The 22050-nt window shown below is 44.2% G+C and overlaps 1 protein-coding gene across 1 annotated transcript in view; it reads left to right on the forward strand.

Annotated features, from left to right (window-relative positions):
- The window catches only part of TGM7 (transglutaminase 7), a gene marked incomplete at both ends in the record, with an annotated part of 53866 nt that overhangs the window by 892 nt on the left and 30924 nt on the right, over nucleotides 1–22050 (forward strand). The window lies entirely within an intron of this gene.

Consider the following 22050-nt stretch of genomic DNA (forward strand, 5'->3'; position numbering starts at 1 on the left):
GTGGGCACGCTTGTAATCCCCGCGCTTGGGAGGCTGAGACAGGAGAATCGCACAGGTTCGAAGCCAGCCTCAGCTACTTAGTGAGGCTCTCAGCAACTTAGCGAGACCCTGTTACCAAATAAAATATAAAATAGGTCTGGGAGTACAGCCTGGAGGTAGAAAGCCTCTGGGTTCCACCCCAGTACCACAAAAAATAAAAGCAGTGCATCCTATTAGTGAGGACACAAAAATGAGGTGAGGAACGTTGTCGTAGGATATGCTCTTCGAAGGCCAATCCTTTTGTTTCTTTGTGTGCTTTTTTATATTTACAACTAAATGTCCATCTTTCATCTTTCTGAAGCTTTCATCCTCAGTGGTCTTAGGGAGAAAGCATGTTTCAGATATGTTCCTGGCCAGGTGTTTCTCTAGTCTTTTTTTCTCTCTTACTTCAGACCTTGAAGTCTTGCCTTATTACACATGCATTCTGTGCTCCCAACCCCAGCTTCAAGCAACTCACCCCTACTCGTGGGTTCATCCCATGTGGCACCTTCCGATGTCCCTGGCCACTCTCCCCTGTGTGAGGGAACCCTGTGTCCTTTGGAGAGTTTGGTGAATATGAGAAGAAGTAGTTATTATGGTGGGTCCTTCATCTTATAGGACTACCCAATAATGTTTAGTTTGACATCAGGACTACACTAAGCCTTGATATGTGTGTGTGTGTGTGTGTGTGTGTGTGTGTGTGTGTGTGTGTGTGTTACTGGGGGCTAAACCCAGAGGCATTCTACCTTCAAGCTACACCCCCAGCCCTGTTTTTTTATTTCTTATTTGGAAACAGTGTCTCACTGGGTTGATGAAAGTCTCACTACTTTCTGAGGCTGTTCTCAAACCTGCGATCCTCCTGTCTCAGCCTCCCAAGTACTAGATTACAGGCATGGGCCACCACACCCAGCTTATACCCAAAGCCTTTTGACTGCAGAAATGAAGAAGGGGGCATAAAAGAGCATGAGGCTGGCAAGTTTATGAATCCTAGTTAGTCACTTTGGACTTGATGTTTAAAAAGATCAGGAGAATGTGTACAGAAGAAATTCAAGTACACTAAGATTTCCTTGAGTGTCAGTAATTATGTAGTACAGATAGAGCTGTGTCACTCCACAGATTAGTTACAAGACTGCTCCCTTAACTCGGACATTAGCATAAAGGAAGGAACTGTGTCTGTGGTTGGCTTCTCTATCCCCAACAGAGTAGGTGCTCAGTAAATACTTGGAAGCCGGGTGTGGTGGGCATGCTTGTAATCCCAGCATCGGGAGGCTGAGACCAGAGGATCACTGTTTGCGGACAGCCTCAGCTACTTAGGCCCTTCGCAACTCAGTGAGACCCTGTTTCAAAAAATAAAAAGACTAAAAAATAGAGCTAGGGGTGTAGCTCAGAGGTACAATGCCCCTGGGTTCCATCCCCAGTACCGCAAAAAATAAATAAACAAATAAACACATACTTGGGAGCCAGGTGTGGTGGTGCACACCTGTAATCTCAGTACTTGGGAGGCTGAGATTGGAGGATCACAGGTTTGTGGCCCGCCTCAGGTACTTAATGAAGCCCTCTGTAACTTAGTAAGACCCTGTATCAAAATAGAGAATAAAAAATAGGGCTGGGGGTGTAGCTCAGAGGTAGAATGCCCCTGGGTTTAATTCTTAATGCTGCAAAATAAATAAATAAATAACCCACTCTGGCACTGAAATTAAATATTAGTGTAGTGCCTGCCATGCACAAATAAATGTCAATAATTCTTGTCATTGCGTGTGTGTGGTGGAAGAGTAAGCATTAAAGTTTTAAAAGCTCAGAAGTCTTTTAAAATTCAACTTCTGTGGCCTAGGCAAAGGTGGGAGACTTTCTGGTGTCACTCCTAGCTTCATGGAATAGACCAGATGAATCCCTGGTTGCCATTTCCAGCTAATCCTCCCCCTCTTTTGCTTAGCAATGGTCCATGGTTGTCCCATATTCCTTGGAGATGAAATGAGTGAGCCTGGCCGAAAGACTAATCTGAGGGAGTAGGACGTGCAATTAAAGGCACTTGTGAGCACACAGCACCAGCGCTTCTGAGGATGCGGTGATGCTCCACTGGGCATGACTTGGTGCAACTCCAGAGTCGGTCTAATGGAGGAAGAGGAAAGACCTTGCCCTAATTTTTATGTGGAAAGTCATTTGCCACCTAATTTTCAGATTAAGGCGAGTGAATACGTTGTAATGAGGATGTTCTATGGGCTATTGTGCAACAGCCTGCTTTTCTCATTTCCTAGCCTTTGTCCACATTTTTAAGTTTTCCCATTAGAGCTCCAAGCTCGGATGTGTATTTAGACTTATTACTTAAGAAAGGTTATCGAAGGCTACCAGTCTTATTCGTAGATACCCCAGCAGCTTAACCTGTATTTCAGGGGAAAAAAAAATGGCCATTCTCCCCCCAAAAAAACTCAATTAAAAAAATAGAATCTAGACCCCAGTTCATGGCACTTACATTTGGACAATTGAGTCTAGTCAGTGATATTTCTATTTGTAGTGCATAATAAAGTAAATGCTCAAAAATTTTATCACACGAATGGACCTAAGGTTCATTTAGGCTAAAATTAATAAATTAATAGCAAATTATAATACTAAAATGAGAGACTATCACCAGGAAATCAAAATACAGCACAAAATCATAGTAATTAAAAATAGCTCGGGCCGGGCGTGGTGGCGCACGCTTGTCATCCCCGCGCTTGGGAGGCGGAGACAGGAGGATCGCGCAGGTTGAAAGCCAGCAGTGCTGGCGTAAGAGACCCTGTTTCCAAATTAAAATTAAAATTAAAATTAAAATAGGTCTAAGCCGGGCGTGGTGGCGCACGCTTGTAATCCCCGCGCTTGGGAGGCTGAGACAGGAGGATCACACAGGTTCGAAGCCAGCCTCAGCTACTTAGTAAGGCTCTCAGCAACTTAGTGAGACCCTGTTTCTAATAAAAGATAAATGGGTCTGGGAGTATAGCCCGGAGGTAGAAAGCCCCTGGGTTCCACCCTCAGTACCACCAAAAAAAAAAAAAAATTTAAAATAGGTCTGGGAGTGTAGCCCACCAGTACCACCAAAAATAAATAAATAAATAAATAAATAAATAAATAAATAAATAAATAAAAATAGTTCGGTACTGGTGCCAGGCTAGGCAAGTGGATTGAAGGAACAAAGAATTAGAAATCGGACCCTGTGATTAAGAGTCATTTCAAGTTAGAGAGGCGAGGCTGGATTATTTATTGTGATTATTTGGTTTGGGATCACCTGCCTTTAGGAAAAATGAGGGTAACTAAAGTACAAGTGTTAAGATTAAAGACCAGATCCAAATTAAAACAGCCTCAGCCTAAATTATATGAGCACTAGAAACAGTATCAAAGAATAGGCTTTAATCTTAATAAGAAAAACCTTAGCAGAGTGTGGTGGCGCACACTTGTAATCCCCGCGCTTGGGAGGCTGAGACAGGAGGATCGCACAGGTTCGAAGCCAGACTCAGCTATTTAGTGAGGCTCTCAGCAACTTAGTGAGACCCTGTTTCCAAACAAAATATAAAGTAGGTCTGGGAGTATAGCTCGGAGGTAGAAAGCCCCTGGGTTCCACCCCCAGTACCACCAAAAAAAATAAAAAATAATAATAATAATAATAACTTTATTTATTTATTTATTTATTTTGCGGGTCTGGGGATGGAACCCAGGGTTATTTGACCTCCAAGCTACACCCCCTGCCCTGTTTTTTATTCTTTATTTTGAAACCGGGTCTCACTGAGTTGCAGAGGGCCTCACTAAGTAGCTGAGGCTGTCCGCGAACCGCGATCCTCCAGGTCTTAGCCTCCCGAATGCTGGGATTACAAGCATGCGCCACCACGGCCGGCTAATAATAACTTTAAAGAACACATAAACACAAAATCCATATAGAAGAAATCAATAAATGTATATGTACGTATTTACAATTTCCGGGCAATAAGAAAATACATTAAAATGTTAAAATATTATGGTCAACTAATATTTTAGATTGTAATTCCCCTCTTCCTTAGAGGAAGACTCAGAAATGATTCTCCTCTCCCCAGATATATGTCCCAGGGAGATCTTTGTCTTCCTTTTTTATTTAGTCCCAGGGATTAAAATACATGGGATTCATCCTCTATCACAGGGTACTAGCTTCTGAGGTATATTAAGAATGGGAAATTCTTTTTTTTTGGGGGGGGGGACTAAGGATGGAACCCAGGGGCACTCTACCTCTTTAAAGATTGGCTTTATTTTTATTTATTTATTTATTTATTTATTTATTTATTTATTTGCAGGTCTGGGGATGGAACCCAGGGGCATTTGACCTCCAAGCTACACCCCCTGCCCTATTTTTTATTCTTTATTTTGAAACCAGGTCTCACTGAGTTGCAGAGGGCCTCACTAAGTAGCTGAGGCTGTCCGTGAACCGCGATCCTCCAGGTCTCAGCCTCCTGAATGCTGGGATTACAAGCACGCGCCACCACGCCCGGCTAAGACTGGCCTTCTAGATGAGCATGGTGGCGCACGCTTGTAATCCTAGTACTTGGGAGGCTGAGACAGGAGGATCACAGGTTTGTAACCAGCTTCAGCTACTTAATGAGGCCCTGTTTTAAACTAAAAAAAATAAATAAATAGGACTGGGGGTATAGTTTGTAGATAGAAATACCCCTGGGTTGAATCCCAGTACCAAAAAAATAAAAAACAAATAAAAAGAAGGAAAGAAACCTAAAGCAGAACATCCATCAGTTCTCATCATCATTCTGTATTCAGCAGGAAACTTTTGGGTAATTTGAGTCCTTTGTGAAGCTCAGCTGTTTCTAAATCCTACACCCAGGCTGGTGGTTACTCAACAGACTTCTTCACCCTTCCTTGTTTCTTCTGTTAAATAAGGTGTCAACAAGCCTTAGTCCTGCCTTCTTTACCAAAAACTCTGAGTCATTTGCTGAGATAATTACCATAGGTAACCACCGTAGGACAGAAGGAAAATTATCCAGAAATGGAATGGGACAATGAGTAACGAAGCACCTTACCAACTGGCCAGCCTCTTAGCCCTAGCCAGAGGCTCCTTTAGCAAAAAGAAGAGAGCTGCAAAGAGGAGAACAGACATGCGACTTTTAAATACTTATAATCACTTCTACATATTGAGCGCTAACTTTGGGCCCAGAACTGGGCCGAGTGCTTTTGTGTATTATCCCCCATAATCTTCACATCCCGGTAAGGAGGTACTATTAGCAGGTCCCCTTTGAAGATGACGAAATGAAGGCTTAGAGAAGGGATGTTGTTTGTTCATGGATGCAGGCCAATTGTAGAAACTGGATTCAAACTCAAGACTGAGAGTCCCATCATAATCCAATGTCAAGGTAGCTCCAAGGTGTGGATTGAATCCAAACACCATCCTCCTCCTCCTCTTCCTCCTCCTCCTCCTCCTCCTCCTCCACCATCACCACCACCTCCTCCTCTTCCTCCTCTTTCTTCTTGTACTAGGGATGGAACCCAGGGGCATTCTACCTACAAGCTATACCCACAGCCTTTTCCGTGTGTGTGTGTGTGTGTGTGTGTGTGTGTGTGTGTGTGTGTGTGTTTGAAACAGCACTTTCTCACTAGGTTGTTTAAAGTCTTATTAAATTGTTGAGGCTGACTTTGGACCTCCAGTCCTCCTGTCTCGGCCCCCCAAGTACTGAGATTACAGGCATGCGCCATCACACCCGGCTCACTAGTCTTTGTAAGAACAACCACCACATTTTATAGACCCAAACTAGAAGAGTCGAGCTGGGACTTGATGGAACACGCTGCTGGTCGATCCTGCCCCTGAAATGCCAAAACTCCCTTCTCAACATTGTCAGCCCAGGAACCCGAAACCCATTTCTGTTGACTTTGAGAACCAAACCTTACATAACTCTATATTGCTTCTACTTCTATTACAGGCCCATGATTTCATGCCACGCTGAAATCAAATAATCAAGACTCTGGTTTCTGTCATAGCAATTGAACACAAGCCATTAAGGAGAACAATTTTCTAGAACAACCAACCAGTCATATAACTATGATATAAGTGTGTGGTATTTCCTGGTGATGGTGTAGTTCAGGAAGCCACCTCGGTTGCCCAGCTTATATCTTAAAAACAAACAGGAGGACAACATTTTGGGACTAGCTCTGGAAAGTCGGCTCCTGGAAGTCACTGTCTCGCCCACAGATGTTGCTGCTGTCCTATCAAGTGACTTAGGGACCAGGCTCCTCTGGCCTCCTCATCTCATATCTATAGCCTCATTTTCTATGGATCAACAGTTAAAAGTGGGCACTAATTTTCAGATCCTAGTATAACCACCCACAGAGAAAAAAATATGTCTGTCCCAATAGTTAGACACCTCTGAGGGGCATCTTCTTTACCTCTTCTCAAGACCACGAGAAAGTGTCATTTTCAGGGGGACTCAGTGAGCCTCTGGCCTAGAACTGAGTGGAAATTGTTGCTGTTTTGAACCTGGAAACTTTACTTAATTGTACACACGATAACTCATTACTACCACAGCCTTGAACTACCACCAAAACCAGTGGACACGCCCAACACCTCATCTCATTCTTAAATACTGTCCAGATGTTCCCTTTCAGGAGGCTGTATTTATAAGAAAATGGGGCTTCCCATAATCTCTCTTTGATGAAAATCCTGACTTTCTGCCTTGAGCTCCGTTTCATAAATTCATTTGTACTTATTTGGGGGGGGGGTCATAAACAATGAGTTGGGGAGAAAGATAGACGCTCCAGAGAAGGAAATCAAGATTTTTGTAAATACACTGAAGCTTTTTCTTGGTTGGTCCCAAACTCACACATCTCAGGAGAGGAAGCCAGCTTTCATTCGAGGCTTCTGGAGAAAGTGTTGAAGGGACAGCTTAGCCATGCCAGGCCCTTGCCCAGGCGCAGGGTTTCGTCTGCCAAGGCTAGAGAACAGTAGCCACACCTCGCCTTAATGATTTTTACCCAGATCCTGCCCCAACCAAGGAGAACTCAAACCAGAATAATCATTAACGACACTAGAAACTGACGCAGGGTGATCTTAACCCAGTTTCTTGTCAGGTTCTAAATAAACTTTCCATCACCTAGCCCGACTGTTTTTTTTCTCTGGCTTAAAGGTTGTTTGGGGAGTTTCTCAGGTTTAAGTGTGCCAGACCTTCCCCCCAAAACAGGCAGGGAATTGTCAGATACAGAAGCCCTAGGGCCTTGACAAGGACTTAGAAGCCGTAGAATCATGGGATCTGAATCAGGAAAGGGTTCTCCTTTTCCCTCTGTCTGTCTGTAAAGACATCAGAGGGGGCTTTGGGCCAGGGCCAAAGTCTAGTCACAGAAGCTCTGCGTGAAATGTTTTTGGACAGTTAGAGAATGTATAGCAGCCACAGAGCATCATGCTTCTTGTGGAGAAATAATCCATGCCCCTTTTAAGAGGCACGGAGAAGGCACGATCCTTCACGGCAGTCACGTAGGGTATAGAAGGAACACATTTTAGAGTCTGGACTCACCACTGAGTGGCCTGAGGGAAGCCACATAATCTCTTAGGAACCCACTTTTCTTGTCTGTGAAATGGACACTCAAAACCAATGCTGATTTCCACCTCTTCCTCTGCTTTCTCAACTTTACATAATTTCCAGATCATCTGGGAACTACCGTCCGTAGACCTGTGTGAGAGAGAGCCTGGCCTGTAGAGTGCCTTCTTCAAAGTTCTAAACTCTGTCCAAGAAGGCAGGCAGTGCTCTGTAGCCTGGAATTGGTCCTGTAGGGGCCCTCATCTGACTTCCCTCTCTAGGGCATGCTAATGTGCGGGGTTGACAGATGCCTGTAGAGCTCTAGGACTCCTATTTGTGGGGTCATCTCTGGCATTATGACAGGACCAGGTTCCAGGGAAGCATCTTCATGTGTAGATCACTGTAGCTGACCAACATGATCATCTCCTCCTCCTCCTCCTCCTCCTCCTCCTCCTCCTCCTCCTCCTCCTCCTCCTCCTTCTTTTTTATTACTGGGGATGGAACCCAGGGGCATTCTACCTCTGAGCGACACCCCCAGCCCTATTTTTTTATTCTATCTCATTTTGAAACAGGGTCTCACCCAGTTACCAAGGGCCTCGCTTAGTAGCTGAGGCTGTCCGTGAACCATGATCCTCCAGTCTCAGCCTCCCAAATGCTGGGATTACAAGCATGCGCCACCACGCCCAGCTGCCAACCTGATATTTCTTTAAGAGATCTTGCCTGAAGAGTCTAAGGACCAGGACGCATTCCCTCTGTGCTCTGGAGGAATCCAGCTCGCCCGCCACGCCCTCACCCCACGCCCACTCCATTGCTCCCAATCCCCAGAGCTTCCCTCAGAAGCGCCGTCCTCCCACAGGGCTGCGGCTTCTCGGCCTCTGCCTCTTAACCGCTGTCTTGATCTCTCTCACTTCAGAGACAGCTCACGTTCTCTCTTCAGTCTGTGATTCTAACCTGATTGCTCGACAGCACTGCATCCCATCAGCACTCTGCTTCAGGAATCACTCGCCTTCTTTGGCGTCCTGGACAATCACCCTGGCTTTCCTCCTGCTTCTCTCAGTGCTGGTCAGCTTCCACTGCCTACTCATCCATCCATCCATCCTTCCTTTCTTTCCTTCTTCCTTTCCTCCTCCTCCTCCTCCTCCTCCTCCTCCTCCTCCTCCTCCTCCTCCTCCTCCTCCTCCTCTTCTTCTTCTTCTTCTTCTTCTTCTTCTTCTTCTTCTTCTTCCTTCTTCTTCTCTCTCTCCTCTCTCTCTCTCTCTCTCTCTCTCTCTCTCTCTCTCTCTCTCTCCCTCCCTCTCTCCCTCCCTCCCTCCCTCCCTCCCTCTCTTTCTTTTATACTGGGGATTGAACCCAGGGATATTCTACCTCTGAGCTATACTCCCAGCCTATTATTTATTTATTTATTTGTGGTACTGGGGGTGGAACCCAGAGGCTTTCTACCTGGCTATACTCCCAGACCCATTTTATATTTTATTTGGAAACAGGGTCTCACTAAGTTGCTGAGAGCCTCCCCTCCCCTCCCCTCCCCTCCCTTCCCCTCTCCTCTCCCCATCTCACTTCCTCTCTCTCCAGTCTTCTCACTCTTAACTGCTCCCTGGTGTCCTCATCCAGAACCTTGACACCCGTGAGTAGATCTATTTATGTCTCTAGCTCTGACCTTTCCTCTGAGCCTCAAGTTCATCTGCCCTACAGGCTAATCAACTACTGTAGGTGTCCTGGGCATCTCAGATCAAGCACAGATCCTGAATTCAATCCATGCTCTGACCCTCCATCTCCCCAAGCTCGGGCCCTCCCTCCCTTCCTTCCTTTCTTTTCTTTTTTTCTTGTGCTGGAGATTGACCCCAGGGACATTCTACCTCTGAGCTACACCCCCAGCCCAATTTTTTTTTGGGGGGGGGCGGGTCTAGGGATGAAACCCCAGGGACATTTGACCTCCAAGCTACATCCCCTGCCCTATTTTTTTATTCTTTATTTTGAAACCAGGTCTCACTGAGTTTCGGAAGGCCTCACTAAGTAGCTGAGGCTGTCCACGAACAGTGATCCTCCAGTCTCAACTTCCCAAATGCTGGGATTACAAGCGTGCGCCACCATGCCCAGCTCCCAGCCCAATTTTTTATTTTTTATTTTGAAACAAGGTCTCACAAAGTTGCAGAAGGCCTCACTACGTACTTGAACAAACCACGATTCTCCTGTCTCAGCCTCCCAAATGCTGAGATTACAAGTGTGCGCCACCACGCCCGGCTTCTAAGCTTAGTCCTCAAACAGTATTTTCTATTTTAGAGATAAGCATGAGGTCAGGAATCATATGACTCATGGATCGTCCTCTCCTTCATCTCCTATGTCTAATCAATTATCATAGCCTATGAATTTTACTTCCTAAACCTCTAGAACCCTTCCCTAGGAACAACTCTAAAGCCACCACGTGGTCCAGGTCTCCCTTCTATTTCACTTGGACTATTGCAGGAGTCCCCCAGTGGATCTCTTCCCATCCACCTGCTTTCCCTCCTCCCCTCGCTGCCACACTGACCTCAGAGTGATCTTTTAAAAGCAAGTCCAGCCGGGCGTGGTGGCGCACGGTTGTCATCCCCGCGCTTGGGAAGCAGAGACAGGAGGATCGTGCAGGTTCAAAGCCAGCCGCACGCGCTGGCTTAGGAGACCCTGTTTCCAAATAAAAATGTAAAAATAGGTCTGGGAGTGTAGCCTGGAGGTAGAAGGGCCTCCAGGAACCCCAGTACCACAATAAATAAATAAATAAATTAATTAATTAAACAGGTTTTTTTTTTTTTTTGGTGGTACTGGGGTTCCTGGAAGCCCTTCTACCTCTGGTATACACTCCCACGGGCTACACTCCCAGACCTATTTTTTTAACATTTTTATGTGGAAACAGAGTCTCTTAAGCCAGCGAAGCTGGCTCCGAACCAGCGCGATCCTCCTGTCTCTGCCTCCCAAGCGTGGGGATTACAAGCGTGCGCCACCACGCCCGGCTAAACAGTTTTTTTTTTTTTTTTTTAAAAGCCGGATGTGGTGGCACACGCTTGTAATCCCAGCGCTTGGGAGGCTGAGACAGGAAGATCGCACAGGTTCGAAGCCAGTCTCAGCTACTTAAGTGAGGCTCTCAGCAACTTAGTGAGACCCTGTTTCCAAATAAAATATAAAATAGGTCTGGAAGTATAGCCTGGAGGTAGAAAAAAGTCCCTGGGTTCCACCCCCAGTACCACCAAAAATAAATAAACAAATAAAATAAATAAAAGCAAGTCCAAAGCTGGATATGGTGGTATACTCTCATAATCCCAGCACTTGGGAGGCTGAGACAGAAGAAGTGCGGGTTTGAGGACAGCCTCAGGGAGTAATGAGGCTCATCAACCTAGTGAGACTCTGTTTCAAAAATAAAAATAAAATAAAGCCAGCTATGGTGGAGCATGCTTGTAATGCCAGCGCTTGGGAGGTGAGACAGGAGGATCGCACAGGTTCAAAGCCAGCCTCAGCTACTGAGTGAGGCTCTCAGCAACTTAGTGAGGCCCTGTTTCCAAATAAAGTATAAAATAGGTCTGGGAGTATAGCCCAGAGGTAGAAACCCCTGGGTTCCACCCCCAGGACCACCACCCCCACCCACCCCCACATAAATAAATAAATAAATAAATAAATAAATAAATAAATAAATAAATAACGTTGGGGGTGTAACTCAGAGGTAGAATGTCCCTGGGTTTCATGCCCAGTACTGAAAAAAAAAAAAAAGAATAAAAATGAGGGCAGGGGGTGTAGCTGAAGGTAGAATGCCCCTAGGTTGCATTCCCAGTACCACACACACACACACACACACACACACACACACACACATTTAAAACAAGTCTGATATTTCACTACTTTTTTTAAGCCCAAAATATAAAATAAAATAAAACTCCAATGGCTTGCTCTTTGGGAAAAAACCCCAAACCAGATCTCCAGCTTGCCCCTGCCTTCCCCTTTGCTTCCCTGAGGCCGCTCTCCCTGCTTCTCAGAAATCCTCAGGGCTCACACTGCCTCTCCCACCCGGGCGTGTTGTTCAGCTCTTCCCTTGCAAAGGAACGGTCCTCTCCACTTCCATCATCTCTGTATTCTCAGAATTCCTTGGCATTTTTCAAGACAAAGACAAAGATCATTCCCCATGGAATCCTTCCTATAACACCCTCACTCTTTTTGTGTGTGTGGTATTGGGGATGGAGCCCAGGGACACTTAGCCTTCTAAGTACTGAGATTCAGATGTATGCCACTACACCCAGCTTGCTTATATATGTATATATGTATATTTATTTATATTTTGGTGGTACTGGGGGTGGAACCCAGAGGCTTTCTACCTCTGGGCTATACTCCCATTCCTTTTTTTTATATTTTATTTGGAAGCAGGGTTTCACTAAGTTGCTGAGAGCCTCACTAAGCAGCTGAGACTGGCTTCGAACCTGTGCGATCCTCCTGTCTCAGCCTCCCAAGCGTGGGGATTACAGGCGTGCGCCACCACGCCCGGCCTTGTATATTTATTTATATTTTGAAATATTGGATAAGAACCCAGTATGTGGAGACACCCTGTATCAATTATCAATACCTTATTTCAAAACAAAAAATTAAAAAATAAAAAAGATTGAGTGCTAGCTCAGAGGTAGAATGAGTCACACACACACACACACACACACACACACACACACACACTATCTCTTATGAAATAAGTTTTTTTTTTTTTGCAGTACTGGGGATAAAATCCAGGGCATTCTATCTCTGAGTGATACCCCCGCCCTACTTTTTATTCTTTATGTTGAAACGGGGTCTCACTGCGTTGCAGAGGGCCTCACTAAGTAGCTGAGGCTGTCTGTGAACCGCGATCCTCCTATCTCAGCCTCCCAAATGCTGAAATTATAAGCATGCGCCACCACGCCCCATTAAAATAAGATTTTAAAAAATTTATCTTTAAAAATTCTGCCTTGCTCAAGTAAGCAAGTATTTCTACTAAAAGATATCCGTGTCACTAGTAGTCAGCTATCTTTCTCAGCCAAAGTATAGCATCTTGGATAAAATGAGGCCCCAGGGTGCTCAGCAAACACTTAGTAATGAATAAATTTAATGTGTCTGACTGGGGAGCACTTCCCAAAGACACTCTGCGCATTAAAAAAGGCAAGGCATGTGACGGAAGGTTCGGTTACAATAGGTGTAGACATTTTGCAGTGAATCACACAGATTATTCTAGGGAATTATGCACCTCTCACATACCTTTGGCAATGAAGGGTGAACATGTAATTGCTTTGTGTTTTCTCTGCAGCACTTATCCTTTGACTGAACTAAATTCCTTCTCCAGGAAGTATAAAATGAATACTTCTGCTTCTCTCTTTACACTGTGCATGTGGTAAACACACCAACTCCTGCCTGGCCTTCCTATTCCTTTTCTTACTTTCTCTTTAAAAAAATCATTTTCCTTCTGGATTAAGCATGGGTGGCACATGCTTGTAATCCCAGCATTCGGGAGGCTGAGACAGAAGGATCTGGGGTCGCGGCCAGCCTCAGCTACTTAGTGAGGCCCTTTGCAACTCAGTGAGACCCTGCTTCAAAATAAAGAATAAAAACTAGGGCTGGGGGTGTATCTTGAAGTAGAATGCCCCTGGGATCCATCTCTAGTACCACAAAAAAGAAAGAAAGAAAGAAAGAAAGAAAGAAAGAAAGAAAGAAAGAAAGAAAGAAAGAAAGAAAGAAAAAATCTTTGCCGGGTGTGGCGGTGCAATCCTGTAATCCCTGTAGTCAGGGGATCACAGGCTTGAGGAGGGCCTCAGCAGCACAGCGAGACTCAGTGACCTAGTGAGAGATGGTTTCAAACCAAGATTAAAAAGAGCTGGGGATGTAACCCAGAAGGAGAATGCCCCTGGATTCGATTCCTAGTACGGTATAAGGAATCTGAATATTGAAAAAGTATACTCTGGCCGGGCGTGGTGGCGCATGCTTGTAATCCCTGCGCTGGGGAGGCTGAGACAGGAGGATCGCATGGGTTGGAAGCCAGCCTCAGCTACTTAGTGAGGCTCTCAGCAACTTAGTGAGACTCTGTTTCATATATATATATATATATATATATATATATATATATATATATAGTCTGGGAGTATAGCCCAGAGGTAGAAAGCCTCTGGGTTCCACCCCCAGTACCACCAAAAAAAAAAAAAATGTATACTCTGCAGGGTTTTTGTTTGTTTGTTTGTTTGTTTTGGTACTAGGGATTGATCCCAGGGTCTCAGACATGCTGGGAGCTAAATCTCCAGCACAGAAATTTCCTTTTCTCTTTCTATCACTCTTCCTTTTTACTCTTTCTTTCTTTCTTTCTTTCTCTCTTTCTATGTCTCTCTCTTTCTTTCTTTCACACTGCAGATTGAACTCAGAACACTCTACCTCTTAGCTACACCCCCAGTCCTTATTTATTTATTTATTTATTTATTTATTTATTTATTTATTTTAGTGGTACTGGGGTTCCTGGAAATCCTTCTACCTCCGGGCTACACTCCCAGACCTATTTCATATTTTCTTTATTTGGAAACAGGGTCTCCTACGCCAGCGCGGCTAGCGTCGAACCTGCGCCATCCTCCTGTCTCTGCCTCCCAAGAGCAGGGATTACAAGGGTGAGCCACCACGCCCAGCCTTTTTTTTTTCTTATTTATTTTAATTAAAAAAATTTTTTTTGTGGTACTGGGGTTCCTGGAAGCCTTTCTATCTCCGGGCTACACTCCCAGACCTATTTTATATTTTTGAAACAGGGTCTCTTAAGCCAGCACGGCTGGCTTCGGACCTGCGCGATCCTCCTGTCTCCGCCTCCCAAGCGCGGGGATTACAAGTGTGCGCCACCACGCCTGGCCTTTTTTATTTTTTAAACAGGGCCTTTCTATATCTCATATGTCTCAGCCTCCCAAGTATTGGGATCACTGGCAAATGTCTCCCATTCCCTAGTCAATTTTTTTTTTTTTTTTTTTGTGGCACAAGGGATTGAACCAGAAGCATTCTACCACGAGATATACCTCCAGTCTTATTTTTTATTCTTTATTTCTTGAAACAAGGTCTCATTAAGTTGCAGAGGGCCTCACTAAGTAGCTGAGGCTGGCTGCGAACCTGCAATCCTCCTGTCTCAGCTTCCCAAGTACTGGGATTACAAACATGTTCCATGTACGACCGAATTTTATTTTTTAAATTCAGGAAAATACAAAAGTAGGAAATCACAGTCATTCACAATTTCTTTATGCTTAGACAACCATAGTTCCATTTATTTATTTATTTATTTATTTATTTATTTATTTATTTATTGTGGTACTGGAGGTGGAACTCGGGCTCTTCTACCTCCGGGCTACACTCCCAGACCTATTTTATACTTTATTTGGAAACAGGGTCTCACTAAGTTGCTGAGAGCCTCACTCAGTAGCTGAGGCCGGCTTTGAACCTGTGCGATCCTCCTGTCTCAGGCTCCCAAGCGCGGGGATGACAAGCACCCACCCCCAGCTCTACTTCCTTTTAAATCCACAGCATAATTCACCATTTCAATTTGCGTTTTTCTTTGAAAAGCAGCACTCCCTGGGTCCTAAGAGGCCGTGCGAATCCTCTTCCAGGACTATTTGCTCGGGAGCTCCTCGGGCACCTGCTTCTTCCTCCTCCCAGCCTCAACACTGACACTGTCTGGCGAAGCCAGATTGAGCTGCTTTAGACTGAATCTTGTCCCTCGACTTGAAGTGACCGGTGTGAAGGGAGAGCCAAGCCGAGTGTGACCTTCCACATCTTGGAATCTTCTTGGCTTAAGCAGGAGGCTGCTGAAAAAAAAAAAAAATCACTCAGCACATGCTTTAAAGGCTTAGGGCTGAAGCTCCTTCCCTAGGGTGAAACGCACCTGGAACAACGGGAAATTTCAGAGGAGGGGAGGGAGGAGGAGGAAGTGAGGGCCTCACCCTAACTCCAGGATGCACAGAAAGGCTCTGGAGGACGACTGTCAGAAAGTCAATTAGGCCTCGAATCCTAATGCTGACTAGGTGAAGGGCCCTGGCGGACAGGAGGGCGATGGATCCCGGTGAGTACTGGCAACCGGTTAGCTTTTCTGAGGTGCTAGGAAAGAGAAGTTTGGAGAGTATGCGGGTAGACAGGAGAGAGATTGACAGGTGATGGTTAGATGGGCATTCTGCCTCCTTCCTCTTATTTGCCCTTTATCTGGACCTTGGGGCACAAATCATACAGCCATTCATTTTCTTACCTGAAGCTGTAGACGATTTTTTTTTTTTTCCGTTAAAGTTTTAGGGCTGGAATGGTCCTAAGAAGTCTGAGGAGTCTTGGTCCCTGCCACTAGGTGTCCTCGAGTGCTTGGAAGGCCATTTCTGGGCTAACCCCAGAGCAGAGAAAGGACTCCTCTCAGTTCTGAGATGCTTTTCTGGTCCAGTTTCTCCGGCACTGGCTTCCTGTTGAGAGTCACGGTGGCTCCGGCTCCTGACTTGGGCCTCTTTAGGGTTCCTTGAAGCTCTGCCGCAGGCCCAGGCTGGCACCGCGTCGGGCCTTCCAGGAGAGGGCACCATACGCGGATTATGTATTTCTTAATCCTGTTCTAAATCATATGGCATAGGCACAGTTAGAAACTAGAGATGTAATGGTGTGTTGTGGTTTTGTTTTGTTTATGGTGCTGGGGATTGAACCCAGAGGCACTCTACAGCTGAGCAACACCTTCAGCCCTATTTTATTTTTTTATTTGAAGTCTCACCACATTGCTGAGACTGTCTTCAAATCGTGATCCTCCTGTCTTAGCCTCCCAAATACTGGGGTTACAAACATATATTACCACATCTGACCCCATAATGGTTCTAAAATACAATCCAGAGCTTAATGGAGAAGGTTTAAGAAGCTTGTCCGTGCAGTAAGCTCCAGAATATTTTTGTGTTGAATTCTAGGCTTTCCCACAGATATCCTCAACTAGAGTAAACCTAAAAGGTTACATGATCTTTTAAAATAGTATACTTAACTAGGTGCCGTGGCTACAATCCCAGTACTTGGAAGGCTGAGACAAGGATTGCAGGTTTGAGGCCAGCATGTGATAATTTAGAGAGGCCCTGTATGCAAGTAAAAACATAAAATAGTGCTGGAGCTGGAGCTTGGAGGTAGAATGCCTCTGTGTCGCCGACTAATCTCAGTTGGGTCGTTATTGTCAGCTCCCGGTCAAATCCTCAGAAAGATGGGGCAAAAGGCAGGTGATGTCCTGCAGAAACTTATCTGCAGCGATTTCTTCCCCTCTATGAATTCCCTAAGTTTTTTAGGTACGACGCTTGGGAAAGAATCTGAGGTGGACAAAGGCTTCTTGAGCCAATGACACTTTATTACAAAAACTCCAAGAAATTTATACCTTTCACCAGTAAAGTTAATAGTAAGAGGAGAGGGAGGTGGGTGTAATCATTGTGAAATAATAATGAATGACATGTAAACAAAGGTAATAAAACTAGTCCTTCAGCTGGCTGTTGATCTTCGAGAGATTAACTCCCTCCGGATTCTTTCTCAGGTTTTGCAGATAAGCAGTTCCAAACAGGCATGCCCAAGGCTTGGGGGCTTCTCGGGGAATCTTCTTTGACTTTCTTGGAACTTTCCATCTTTTGGGCTCAGTTCATATAGCAAGTGTGGGGAGATGTGGTGATTCAGGTGGATGTGATAGAGTTTCTCCAGGTGTTGGCATTTTTCCTTCTAAATCTGAAAGCTTAAGCAAACTCACAACACAGTTTTGCAGACAAAATACCACAAACAACACCACAAAGTTCTTGGTTTTAATTGTCAGATGTATTTCCTTAACTGCTGAACACTCTTCTTTAGACAATAAGCCTATTAAAAGTCTAACCATCTTTAATAATCCATTTCTCTGTCACAAACCCTCTGCAACCTGCTTCTAACTTTCTAATTCCTTTCTTTCCCAGTTGGGACTTTCTTATGATAAGCTCTTCTTCATGCAAAAATGCTTTCTTACTCTTACACGGTATTTCCTTTCCTTCATACATATATATTTAGAACGTCTGTCCTTTATTTTGTCATATTCATTAACCATGCGGTCAGCCTCTCTGTCTTCAGGAATATTTACACTGGGCGTAAAAGTCACCAATCTTTCTCCTTGAGTCTATTGTATTTGGGCAACTAAGTTGTTCATCAACTAAATTGCTTCGAAGTCACACACAAAGTTTTTATCTTCTCTGTCTCTAGGCAGGATCTCAAGGGTAAACAAAGTTTCCTTAAACTGAGCTATCGGTTACCGGAGTTAATAGCTTAACCTAGTGATAGGAGTGAGGGTCGGAGACCCTTTGTGATTGCTGCAGCTGGAATGCTTATCACAGCATCTGAATTCTGGCCAGTTTTTATTATTATTGAGCAGAGCCAAGGATGTTTAGGCAAATTATTAGAGATTTTATTTCCACCGACTCAGTTTCTATTTATAGTCCTAATTTCACATCACTGGAGCAATTCGTGTAGAAAGTTAAAAGGAATAATAGTGAAGGGTATCTAAAAGTGGGGGGTACTTTGGCCAGAGACGATACCTCCTTCTCGGGGCGTTTTTGCCGATTTTAACTATGTGGAGTGGGGGTTCTCAACACATAGATGCCGAGGCAGCAGGATGTCTTGGCACCTCTGTGTTCAATCCCCAGCGCCACATACAAAAAAATAGTACACTTTTTTTGTTTGTTTGTTTGAGTTAAGGATCGAATCCAAGACCAGATGAACTTCACTCTCAGCCCCTGAAGTAGATTACTTTAATTAAAAAAGTAATACACAAAAATATATATTTGTTGGGGCTCGAGTGTAGCTCAATGGTTGAGCATGTGCTTAGGAAGCACAAGTCCATTGAGTTCAATCCCCAGTAGCAAATAAATAAATAAGTAAAATGCTTCACACACATATACTACTTGTAAAGAGTTCAGAAATATATATATATATATTTATTATATTATATAAATATATTTAATTATAAATATATTTATAATTATATAAATATATATAAATATAAATATAATTATATAAATATATAAATATAAAAATAAATATTTATTATATTATATAAATATATATATATATATTCCCAAATCTTCTCCTTTCCCCTAAGAAAGCATCTAGGTTTAATATCTAATTTAACAATGTGATCAACCTCTTCCAAAAAATACATTACATAAGTTGCTTGTTTTACACAAGTGAGATTATATAGTGCATAACGTTTGACAACTTGCTTTCTTTTAACTTACCAATATAACTTGAAAATCTTTCTATGGTAGTATATATTGGTCGATCAGAAATTTGTAACGACCTACAGTTTTTCATTCTGGACATATAAGCACAATTTATTTGTTATGTTTATTTGTTTAGTTTGTCCCTGTCCTTTATTGATGGACAGTTAAATTTTTCCCAGTATTTTCCCTTATACATAATGCTATAATTATGTATGTGTACAGATATTTTACATAAAATATTTCTAAAAGATCAACTATAGGAGCAAAAGCAATAACCACTTTAAAGGTTTTTTTTTGAGGTATTACTGGAGGTTGAACCCAGGGGCATTCTACCTCCAAGATACACCCCCAGGCATATTTTATTTTGAAACATGGCCTCATTAAATAGCTGAGGTGGGCCGTGAACTTGTGATCCTCCTATCTCAGTCTCCCAAGAATTAAGACTACAGGTATGCAACACCACACCTGGCCCACTTTTAATTTTTAAACTTTTGTGGTACTGGGGGTTAAACCAGGGGCATTCTACCTCTAAGCCCTACCCCCAGTCCTACTTTTTTTACTCTTTATTTGGAAACAAGGTCTCACTAAGTAGCCGAGGCTGGCCGGACACCTGCGAGTCTCCTGTCTCAGCCTCCCAAGTATGGAGATCACAAGCGTGCATCACGTCCCCACTTTTAATTTTTAATGGATATCAAACAACTTTTCTCTGAAATGTCTATATAAATGTATACTCCCACCATCAGTGTATGAGACGGTCCAGTTCCATATGCTCTCAACAAAGTTACTGTTATCCTTGGGCCGGGCGTGGTGGCGCACGCTTGTAATCCCCGCGCTTGGGAGGCGGAGACAGGAGGATCGCGCAGGTTCGAAGCCAGCGGAAGCCAGCCGCGCGCGCTGGTTTAGGAGACCCTGTTTCCAAATGAAAAAGGTTAAAAAATAGGTCTGGGAGTGTAGCCCGTGGGAGTGTATCCCGGAGGTAGAAGGGCTTCCAGGAACCCCAGTACCACCAAAAAAAAAAAAAAAAAACAAAGTTACTGTTATCCTTTAAAATATGTTTGAAAAAACAAAATACGTTTGAATGGCTAGGTGTGGTGGTGAATGCTTGTTTGTGATCCCAGTATTTGGGAGGCTGAGACAGGAGGATCACAGGTTCATGGCCAGCCTCAGCTACTTAGGCCCTCTGCACCTTAGTGAAAACTGTTTTCAAAATAAAGAATAAAAAATAGAGCTGGGGGAGATCAGCCAAGCACAGAAAGAGAAGGGACATTTGATTTCTCTAGTATGCCCAAACTAGGGGGTATTAGGAATACTAGAAGGACTCCAGATAATGGAGGGGAAACCTCAGCAAAGCTGAATGGAAGGGAGGAGAGGAAGAAGGCTGAGGTTGGTTAACGGAGGAGCTACATCGAATATGTGCATAAGGATGAATGTAGCCTGGTCAGCCTGGACACTCGTTGTTGAGGGGAGAAGGGGGACCGGGAAGGGGGGGAGGGCACCAAGCACAGTCTGAATGTATGTCATTTTCAATATGATCCACATAAAAATAAATAAATAAATTTAAAAGAATAAAAGAAAAAAATAAAAGAAAAAGAAAAGAAAACCCTCAGGTTGCAGAAGAGCCCCCAGAATGCACGGCTGTGGACATCTGTGTTGCCTCCAGGTTTGGCTCAGTAGAGGGCTGTTTGAATGGAGATCCCTGAATTCTTAGTTTTCAGTTGCATGGCCTTAGACAAAGGAACATCTCTGGACCTCAGTTTTGTCACCTGTAAAATGAGTATGTGACTATCTGTTTATAAAGATATGAGCATTAAATTAGGTATATATGAGCCGGGCGTGGTGGCGCATGCTTGTAATCCCAGCATTCCGGAGGATGAGACAGGAGGATCGCTGTTGGCGGACAGCCTCAGCTACTTAGTGAGGCCCTCTGCAACTCAGTGAGACCCAGTTTCAAAATAAAGAATAAAAAATAGGGCAGGGGGTATAGCTCAGATGTAGGATGCCCCTGGGTTCCCTCCCCAGACCCGCAAATAAATAAAGTATATATGTTAAAAAAAAAAAAAGTAGGGCTGGGGGGTGTAGTTTGGAGGTAGAATGCCCTTGGATTCCATCCCAGTACTGCAAAAAAGAAAAAAGAAAAATATATATATATATATGTTTGGGTGAATCAAATATGATCATTATTGTTTTAGATTGAATTTCTGCATATAGCAAGCTTATCTTAATATTTATAGCCATTTTTATATATTATGAATAATAACCCTTTGCCACATGTGAGACAAAAGACCTAATATTTTAACCTGTGCAGCCAACCCAGGATCACCTTTCTCTTGCCGTTGGGAGCTGCTGAGTACCAAGTGCAAATAACCAAACAGTCGATCATGTGGACACCATTAAGCAAAAGCAATGTTTCAAGGAAACAATGTAATAGAAACTGATTGAATAAAAAGTAGGTGGTTCAGAGCCCAAGAAATTATAGAGCGGGGCCAGATCTGGCCAGTTGTGGGGCTGTTTCTGTCCTGACACGCGTGCCTGGGGGTCTCTGCCTATTTGGCATGTTAAGACGAGGAGGCTGAGGCCGGGCGTGGTGGCGCACGCTTGTAATCCCCGCACTTGGGAGGCAGAGACAGGAGGATCGCGCAGGTTCGAAGCCAGCCGCGCGCCCTGGCTTAGGAGACCCTGTTTCCAAATAAAAATGTAAAAATAGGTCTGGGAGTGTAGCCCGGAGGTAGAAGGGCTTCCAGGAACCCCAGTACCACCAAAAAAAAAAAAGACGAGGAGGCTGGGCGGAGCTGTGGCTTCACCTGGACCTCCTGGGGGTGACAGAGAAGCCCGAATTGGGGGCATGCCTGCCCAGTTCTCTCACCAGCGCAGCCCATCTTCGTCTCTTTATTACATTTTCACTTAGAGAAAGCACAATGGTTTCTTGCAGGGTTAGGGAGGAGGGCCTGAAAATCTGCATATCTGTACCATCATCCACAAGTTAAGAGCTACGTGCTGGAATCAAGCTGTCTACTTTTTTTTTTTTTTTTTTTTTTTTTTTTTTTTTTTTTTTGGTGGTACTGGGGTTCCTGGAAGCCCTTCTACCTCCTGGCTACACTCCCACGGGCTACACTCCCAGACCTATTTTTTAACTTTATGTGGAAACAGGGTCTCTTAAGCCAGCGAGGCTGGCTCCGAACCAGCGCGATCCTCCTGTCTCTGCCTCACAAGCGCAGGGATTACAAGCGTGCGCCACCACGCCCGGCTAGCTGTCTACTTTAATGCTAATTTTGCTACTTGCTAGGTAGGTGACGAGTTACTTA

This window comes from Muscardinus avellanarius (assembly GCF_963383645.1).
Source record: "Muscardinus avellanarius genome assembly, chromosome: 12".
Taxonomy (NCBI): Eukaryota; Metazoa; Chordata; class Mammalia; order Rodentia; family Gliridae; genus Muscardinus; species Muscardinus avellanarius.